A 10,237-nucleotide genomic window follows, 5' to 3' on the forward strand; every position below is an offset into this window, starting at 1 on the left:
CCTGGCGACAGAGCAAGACTCCGTCTCAAAATAAATAAATAAATAAATAAATAAATAAATAAATAAATAAATAAAAATGAACACCCATTCCGTCCTTGTGTTTGATTGGCCCAGACTGTCTGCCGAGGAGACCCCACGTGCCCTCAGGGAGGCCTCCTGGTTAGACCCCTGAACTTCACCAACATTGCTGTGCTTTTGTTCTCAGCAGCTTCAAGGGATGACCTCCACCTGGTGCCCAACCCAGTACACATAAGGAGCAGAAGTTCCATGTATATGAACTCAGGGCTCCTCCAGACACCACAGGCACTGCCCTCACAGAGTCATTCACCTGCAGGCTGCTTCCCCTAAGTGTCAGGTCTTCACCTCCGCTGCGGCCTCAACGCAGGGTATTTACTACTGAATTCGCCACCAAGACGACACTGAGACAGAGTCAACGCCACCATTTTACAGCATTGTTTATTTTTATGTCTGGCTTATATCTCAAAAAGGGTCTGAGAAGGCTTACAGAAATAAATACCATTTTAAAATACAAGGAAAAAGGCAAAACCAAAAGCAAAAGTAATGAGAAAAAAATACATAAAGTGGACTACAATGAAATTTAAAACTCTTGGGCTGCAAACAATACCATAAAGAAAGTAAAAAGACAACCCACAGAAATGGGAAAAAAAAAAAAAACTTGCCCATTATCTAGCTGATAAGGAATGTGTTTAAAGTCTTACCGCTCAGTATCAAAAACAGAAGCCATTAAACATGGGCAAAGGAGTGACTGCTAGTGGGTACAGAGTTTCTTTGTTGGGTGATGAAAATATTCTTGATTGTGGTAATACTTGCATAACTTTGTAAATATATGAAAAACCTCAGAATTGTACACTTTAAGTGGATAAATTATATGATATTTAAATTCTATCTTAATAAACATGTTATTTTTTAAATGGGCAAAGGATTTGGACACACATTTCTCCAAGGAAGATAATGCAAATAGCCAATAAAGAAATGAAAAGAAGCTCAATAACATTAGTCATTAGGAATTACAAGTAAAAAATCACTGTGAAATACCAGTTCACACCCACTAATACCACTGACTATAATAAAAAAGACAGACAATAACAAGTATTGGCGAAATGTGGAACAATTTGACCCCTCATACATTGCCGTTGGGAACAGAATGGTGCAGCAGCTTTGAAAACCAGTCTAGCAGTTCCTCAAAAGGCTAAACAGTCATCACATAACCTAGCAATTCTACTTGTAGATATTTATCCAAGAGAAATGAAAACATATGTCCACAAAGACCTGTACACAAATGTTCACAGCAGCATTATTCACAGTAGTCAAAAAGTAAAGACAATCCAATTGTCCATCAACTGCTGAATGGATAAACAAATGTGGTGTATCTGGTTATTTAGCAATGAAAATGAAGTACTGATTCGTGCTATAACACAAGAGAAGCCCATCCTAAGGGACCATGTGTTATATGATTCCATTTATATGACATGCCCAGAAAGAGTAAATGTACAGAGACAGAGAGTAGATTAACGGTTCCTCAGGGCTGGGGTAGGGTGGGGCAGAATGAGGAGTGACTGCTAACGGTACAAGTTTTCTTCTAGGAGCAAGATATTCCAAAATTGGATTGTGATGACAGATGAAAAACCCTGTAATTGTATCAAAAATTGAATCATACAATGTAGATGGGGGAGACAATGGCATGTGAACGACATCTCAATAAAGCTGTTTAAAAAAATAAGAAAAATCCAGCATGTATTTTTTTTTTAACAAATTTGTATGGATTCCTAATAGCAGTACATATTTGTGGGTTACACATGATATTTTGATCCAAGCATACAATGTGTAATGATCGAATCAGAGTAACAGAAATATCTACCACCTCAAATATTTATCACTTCCTGTGTTGGGAACATTCCAAATTTTCTCTTCCAGCTATTTTGAAATATATAATTTTTGTTAACTATAGTTGCTCTACTGTGCTATCGAACACCATACCTTATTCCTTCTAACTGTATTTTCATGCCCATCAAGTAACCCCTCTCCATCCCCCTCTCCCCACTACCCTTCCCAGCCTCTGGTAACCACTATTCTTTTCATTATCTTCATGAGATCTAATATTTTAGCTTCCTCATATGATTTAGAACAGGCAGACTGGCATGGTGGCTCATGACTGTTACCCCAGCACTTTGGGGGGCCGAGGCGGGCAGATCACTTGAGGTCAGGAGTTCACGACCAGCCTGGCCAACATGGTGAAAGCCCATCTCTACTAAAAATACAAAGTTAGCCAGTCGTGGTGGTGCATGCCTACAATCCCAGCTACTTGGGAAGCTGAGGCAGGAGAATCACTTGAACCCCAAAGGCAGAGGTTGCAGTGAGCTGAGATCGTGCCATTGCACTCCAGCCTAGGAGACAGAGCAAGACTCCATCTCAAAAAAAAAAAAAAAAAAAAAAAAAAAAGGAACAGGCAATATTTGTTTTTCTGTGCCTGGCAAATCACTTAATGTTCTCCATGTTGATCCACATTACTGCAACTATCAGGATTTCATTCTTTATTATGGCTTTATAATATTTCATTGTGTATATAAAACCACATTTTCCTTATCCATTCATCCACTGATGGGCATTTAGGTGGATTCCTTATCTTGGCTATTAACAGTGCTGTAACAAACATGAGAGTACAAATATCGCTTCAATATGCCCATGTCCTTCCTTGGACAAATGTGTGTCCAAATCCTTTGCCCATTTAAAATACCTGGCAATGGGATTGCTAGATCATAAGGTAGTTCCATATTCTTAGTTTTCTGAAGAGCCTCCACAGTACTAACTTACATTCCCACCACCAGTGTTCAAGAGGTCCCCTTTCTCCATATCCTCACCAACATTTATTTTCAGTCTTTTTGATAATCGCCATTTTAACTGAGATGAGGTGGTATATCACAGTTTTGGTTTGCATTTCCCTAATGATTGGTAGTGTTGAGTATTTTTTATATACCTGTTGGCCATTTATAAGGTTTTTTTTTTTTTTTGAGAAATGTCTATTCAAATGATTTGTCCATTTTTAAATCAGATTATTTTGTTTTTTGCTATTGAGTTGTTTGAGCTCTTTATATATTCTGGTTATTAATCCCATGTCAGATGAATAGCCTACAAATATTTTCTCTCATTCTGTGAGTTGTCTTTTCACTGCTGTTTTCTTTGCTGTGCAGAAACTTTTCAGCTTGATGTAATCATATTTGTCAATTTTTGTTTTGGTTGCCTGTGCTTTTGAGGCCTTACTCAAGAAATCTTTGCCCAAAACAATGTCCTGAAGCATCTCCCCCAAGTTTTATTTTAGTATACTACTTCCATAGCTGCAGGTCTTACATTTAAGTCTTTGTTTGATTTTGAGTTGATTTTTGTATATGGTGAGAAATAGAAGTCTATTTTCATTCTTCTGCATATGGATACACAGTTTCCCCAGCACCATTTATTGAAGAGACAATGTCGTTTCCCTAGTGGATGTTCTCAGCCCCTTTGTCAAAAATCAACTGGCTGTAAATGTGTGGCCCAGCATTCTTCTGTGTTAATTTGTAAAACACATTCTTTAAAAGATTTTAGCTGACCAAAAGCGACACAAGAAGAAAACATGATGAAACTGGAACAAAATAAATGCACACAATGGCACGGTTATCATGGTTTGGGGCAGTAGGGCTGGTGGGGGAAGGAGATGGCCCCACACTAAGCTCCAGGCTTTGGGCCAAGGCAGAATGGGGAACGCTGTTAGTCACAACATCAGTGTCTACCAGATGAAAAACTTGTGAGAAGAGATAGTCTTTCTTAAGAAGAAAACAGTCTTTCTCATACTGGAATGTGCTGAAAACTTTTTTTGGGTCTTCCCAAAAAGAACGCAGCTCCAACTGGCGTGGAAGAGTGGGGGTTTCAGGGAGGACAACACCAGAGGGGAAACTGAAACTGACGAATGTAATCTGACATTTAACTCTGGAAAGTGTTGTGGAAGGCTTCCACAGAGTTGGTGGAGACCAGGGTACTCAAGAGAACATCTGAAATAAACTAAGCTAATGAAACCATGAGGCCATTTTGAACTCAAGGAAAATAAAAAAGTTGTCCAATAAAAGCGCAATTTTAGTGTTCTATACAGCTCAACAGTCAGCAAAACGGAGTCACAATAATGACAATACTAAATGTGAATTTAACCAGATATTTTATATACATTTGACTTTCTTGTAATAGGTACTGATATTAACAGATATACTGAGAGGACAGAGGAAGAGAGATTAAATAATGTCTAGCACTGTTAAATCAAGAGGTAGAAGGTATGCGTATTATTTTAAAATTCGGAGGCAAATAGTAAAAGAACCAGCTAAATAAGAGTTGAAAGTAGTTCTTCTGAGAAGCAGACCACAACGGTGGGGCATGGGGAAGATTGTGTTAAGCTCTGACATTATTAAACTTTCCATTTATATGCATGTATTAGTTTATTTAAAAATGAAATAAACTTGTTGAATACAGGAAAAGTCACTTATGGTCAATGTTGCCTGTGATCACTATTTCTTCAAAGGGGCACAGGTAAGACCACACTAGGAGAAGAAAACTCTTTCATCAGGAGGGGCATCCCACTGGGTCACTGAAGCCCCCAGTTCTGTGAGGTCCAGGAACGTGGTGCTCTCCCCTGTGAGGCCTGTCTTGATGTCAGGATCCCACCAACCCCAGACAAAGCAGCACACACCTGACCCGTGGCAGGAGGGAGGCACTCAGAGGCAGAGTCACAAGGGAAGAAGCTTGCTCTCCCCCTCCCTCTTTCTGGCCCAGTATGCATGGCTGAATTTACCTTAGGATAAAAACAGGTATGACTACACTCCAGTGTGACTAGAAAAATAACACAGGCGTGACTGCAGTTGGAATCACAGCTTGTGGGCCACACTGGTTACACATCCACCGGGACTCAAGAGGGATCCACTGAGCTGAACACCGCCTGCTCGTGCTCTGTGCCTAAGACTCCCTGTCTGGCAAGCCCCATGGAAGCTCACAGATCTATCATTTGTGGAGAGTTGCAGCCCTTGTGTTTAAAAAGGAATGATTTGGCTGGGTGCAGTGGCTTACACCAGCACTTTGGGAGGCTGAGGTGGGAGGATCCCTTGAGCCCAGGAGTTTCAGACCAGCTTGGGCAACACAGCAAACCCCAACTCTAAAAAAAAAAAAAAAAAACACACACACACACACACACACACACACAAAAATGAGCCAGGCATGGTGGCACATGCCTGTAATACCAGCTTTTCAGGAGGCTGAGGTAGGAGGATCACCTGAGCCTGAGAGGTCAAGGCTGCGGTGAGCTGTGATTGCACGCATCACTGCCCTCCAGTCTAGGTGACAGAATGAGACCCTGTCTCAATTAAAAATAATAATAATAAGGAAAAGAAAAAGTGAAAAAAAGGAAGGATTTATTGAGCCCAGCTGTTCAATCAGCTCACAGATACTCACTAAGCACTCCACAGCTCTGGCCTGTGCTAGAAGCCAAGGACTCAGTCATGAGCAGGGCAGAGGTGGTGCCATCTCCTGAGTTACAAGACAGTCAAGGGAGATGAAGACAGGATCTGGCCCATGAATGAACGTATAATTCCCAGGCAGTTCACTAAGTTGAGAATAGTTGTAAAAAGAGAACACTTAACACTTAAGGGAAAGGCAGAATTATATGCTCTATGGACCGTGAGGTGGTAGGATGCAAAAGTTTTGGCAAAACTGAAATAAGCGTAAATCAATATGCCATGCTGGACTGAATCCTGCAACAGAAAAAGGGACATTAATGGAAAAACTGGAGAGATCCAAATAAAGCAATTTTAATTAATAGCAATATACCAGTGCTGGTTTCCTTTTTAGGCAAATACAGCATGGCAATGTAAGTTGTTAAATTAGTGGAAACTGAGTTATATGGCAACTCTGTATTTGCTTTGCAAACGTCCTTTGCAAATTTTCTGTAAATCTAAAATTATTCCAAAATTAAAAGCTGATTTTAAAAATATACAAATATATTGTGCTCCCCTGCTAAGAAATAAGTGATACCAGCACCACCACCACCACCCCTGAAATAAGGCCCCAGTTTTGAAGCACAGAGCCCAAAGGGAGTGGTGATGGAGCGGAGGCCAGCAGGCCGAGAGCTCAGGCCACGCAGACCCTGGGAGGCTAAGCCACGGGATCAGGCCTGCATCCTAAAACTAACAGGAAGCACCTCCACAAATGGGAGCTGCAGGCCTTGTCCCCCAGTGCCCCTGAACATGGAGAAGGACAGCCTTCATTTCACTGATGAGCAAGCCAGAGCAGAGATGACTCAGCAACGCAGCTCTCTTGACCCACATTCTGCCAACCGCCCAGACTGGCAGAAGGCCATGCAATTTGTAATCCCTCTGACCTGGATTTTAGCAGCCCCAGGTCAGCTGTTAAGACTTGGGAGAAGTCGATAGAGCTGTAGGAGGGAGTGGTGGGTTGGGTATTGATTCCACTGTTCTCACCTAATGTCAGCTAACACCCAGATCCAACTCTGTCCTCCCTCTAAGGCTGGGGATGGGGGACAAAGAGGCTCCAGGGGTTCCACAGATAACAGGACCCCAACAGGACTGAGGCTACCTTCCCCCTGGGGCAAAATGAATAGAAGGAGTGGCAGGCAAGGTGAACTCCAAGGCTTTCTAAGGTTGATGCCACACATACACCGAGGCTGGGAGTGAAATCTGGGCTAACGTACAGTGAAACCCTAGTCTTCTCTGACATGTAAGTACAGGAATCTTTAATTTAAACATAAGCCTCTGCGTACCAATAAACCTTGCCAACTTTTTGGGAGTTACAGAATCTCATGTAAACTTGAGAAACAACAGGAATACACATTTACAGAGAGCTCTGGAGCACAGACCTAGAAGCATGCCCATGACTGCAGATTCTGGGAATAGGAGCCAGGTGAATGGAGATGTGGTCTTAAATGACATTCAGTGGGATGCAAAATTTCTTTGACACCCAAAGCTTTACCTTAGAAGTTCACACCCTTGCATTCTATTTCATTTACACGTTGTATTCTACACCACTATATATTTGCATCAACTTTCATACACGTTTTCAATTATTTATCAATCAAAAGGTTGCCTTTAACCCCCCAACTCAAAACATTTCAAGTAAAATGGAGGCTCCAGGAAGATCTGCCAGGTTTATGCTGCCTGTGTCTTCCCCTCCTCCCAGCACACTGCAATGACTAATTTGAGAAGAGCAGCTGCTGACTGCCTGGTCCTCAGAGGCTCCGCCCTCCACCCCTCAGGACTTGGGGATACCTTGGGGGATCCTTGGCTTGCCTCCCTGTTTATTTTCTCACATTACAGCTGGGACGTGTATCTGTCCTCACTTACAGGGACCTGCATTCGTTCCATGAGACGCAAACCTACTACTTACTTAGCATTCAGATGAGTCCCACACTCCCAAACATGCTGTCTGCTCTGTGCAGGCCATCCCCAGCAAGATGCATGGGTGTGGGTGAACAGGTCTGCTACTGGGGAGTACAAAGCTCTCTTTCATGCACACTTTCTAACAGACTCTAACCATCTTTACTTTTATTAGCCTTGTGCTTGGGTTTACTACATTCCTTTTGGCCCAAGACTACATTCAGAAATCTGGCAAATATAGTCCATAATCACCAGCATTCTTGCTCTGTAGATTACAAGTAGATGAAAGATGAAAGAAAACTGGCAAGCAACTGGGTTCTATAATAGGCACTGCAGGATCATGAGATCCCAGCATTTCCCAAACCCAACAAAATTCACAACCCTGGGGGGATGTTGTTTTATCATCATTTATATCTAGGAAAAGCCCAGGGTGACCACAGTGAGACTGGCCATCTGGAGGCATGGAGCCTGAGGGCAGACCCACCTATAAGGCAGGCAAGTTGGAGATTTAAACACAGGGGAAAAACAGGTAGGAGCGTGCCTAGAAGTGAAAACACCACTTCCAAGAGGTTTGCCAACAGACAATGGGCAGTCCAGGCAGCTAGAGACGAGGTACTCCAAATGCACCCTAAATTACCTAAAGGTTTGACAGGGGAGATAGGACCAGTTTATCACAAACCACTCCAAAACACTGAAAGCATCCAAGCTCCCAAATCCAAGGGCCATTTACATAGACAGTCACGGGCAAGAAGATAAACAAGGGGTCTAAGCCTCCTGATAATCTGCCCTTCACTCAGGGCAAGTGGCCCTCACAATCAGGCATACAGACTCCCTTGGACCAGGCAGACTGATGGCGCATGCACAGGCCCATGGCTTAATTTCTCCTAAGATCCCCAAATCCGTAGCCAGTCTGGAGTCTGGACAAAAGCTGAAGAACCAAGTGACCCTGAAACATTGTTTCTGCAAATGGGACTAAACCAGACCTCAATCTTCTACAGAGACCTTTTCCCTTTCTCCACTCTCAAAAAAAGGCTGTGCTCCATCCAGCTGTCTGCTGCAGGTGGCCGGCAGGGGCGGGACACACTGGCAGACACTCTGCAGTGCGACCAGTCGTGTACCCTGGGACCTGGGCAGTTACCCTGGGAATAGAAACAAGCGGAAGAAGCACCTGCAATGAGCAGAAGCTCATCTATTTCCTTTCCCCAAACAGTACACTCTAGGCACACATCCACTTACACAAAGAACACCTCCTTCTTTCCAGACAAGAAAGTATGCACACATTCTGCAAGATATCCCCCCTTACAAAAATCCCACATATTAAAATGCCATTGCTCCCCTCCTCCATGAGCGGTGCTCTCAGATCTTGCTTGGAAAAAGACTTTTTCCCACCCCCATCCCCATCATGGTCACTGCAGGGACTGCCTACATTGACCAGGAAAACCAACAGTCCCTGGTCATCCACATCATGAGCCAGGCCCTCTCCTCAGCATGACAGCCTGAGTGCCACCACGGGCCGGGCCAAGGGAACTGCAGAGCTGTGCACAGGTGCTACTCCCCAGAACAAGGGAGGGCCCTGGCAATGCCAGCAGCGCCTGGGAGAGGGAACAGCATTTCCTTCACTGCATCAGTCCAAGGAGTCCTGGCAGAATCCACTTCCTGGCATAGCAATAAGGCTGCCATAAAAGCCAAGGGTGCGACACCAGCCCAACAGCAGCCACTAGGTGCTGCAGTCTGGCAGGTGCCACCCTCTGGAGAGAAAATCTGCCAACACAGATTGTAAACAAACATACCTAAGTGCACACAAATAAGGGCGAAGATCCAAACCTGGTAACACAGGGAACACTTATTTTTGCCCTAAGAAGCAATGATAGAATGTTTAACCCCATGGTCTCGTACACTACTGGAGGGAATATAAATTTGGTTTGAAAAAAAGCTTTCTGAAACTTTACTGTCTGGAAAGATGTATCAGATGTCTTTAAATCTGTCAGTAAGCTCTGGTCTAGTCATTCCATTTCTAGAAATCCATCCTTTAAAAAAGTCCAAAATGTACAAAGATGTTCATTTCAGCATTCTTACAACACACAAAAATGGGAACAAGTTAAATATTCAATGTCAGGAGCACTTGCGAGTCCATCATTAGCCCTATCGCGAAGTATTCAGCCGCTAATGGGCTGATGGGTAATTTTTAATGGAATGGAAGTGCTCATGACAGGAGGATGCACGATTGGGTATATGTTAACGACCAGTGTATGAAAACTGCACAGAAAATGGCTGGAAGGAAAGAAAACATGATCCGTTTTCGTGTCTGTATATTTTTCTACTTTTCAATTATTCCACAATTAGAATGCATTAGGCTTATTTTCATAATAAAACAATTAAATTTTAGAGTCAGAGACTACATTGGCTTGAATGAATCAGGGCAGGCTTCCTGGACAAGGCTGTATCTAAAATGAGAACTGAGAGACAGGCAGTGAGGACAGCCCTAGAAGAGGGAAGGGCATGGTGACAGGCAAAGGGACACATGACGGCATGAAGACGCTGAGTACTCCAGTTGGGTTGGCAAATTATCTTCCTGTTATGCAGAGAAAACAACGAACCATGAGCCCTACCATCCACCCAGACATAACTTCCCTCATCAGCCACTGCATTTTTCCAGACTTCTCTACAGCAAGGCACTCCGGGCTGTCGCTACCAATAAGATGAGCAAGGCTTCACATGAAATAAACCTATTTACCATGCTTGCTGCTATTTCATCGCTCCTAGAGTCAATAGAAGTTTTCACTGACATCAAAGTAATGTTCTGGAATGTTACGACA

Source organism: Rhinopithecus bieti, unplaced genomic scaffold (genome assembly GCF_001698545.2).
Source record: "Rhinopithecus bieti isolate Rb0 unplaced genomic scaffold, ASM169854v2 scaffold_44965, whole genome shotgun sequence".
NCBI lineage: Eukaryota > Metazoa > Chordata > Mammalia > Primates > Cercopithecidae > Rhinopithecus > Rhinopithecus bieti.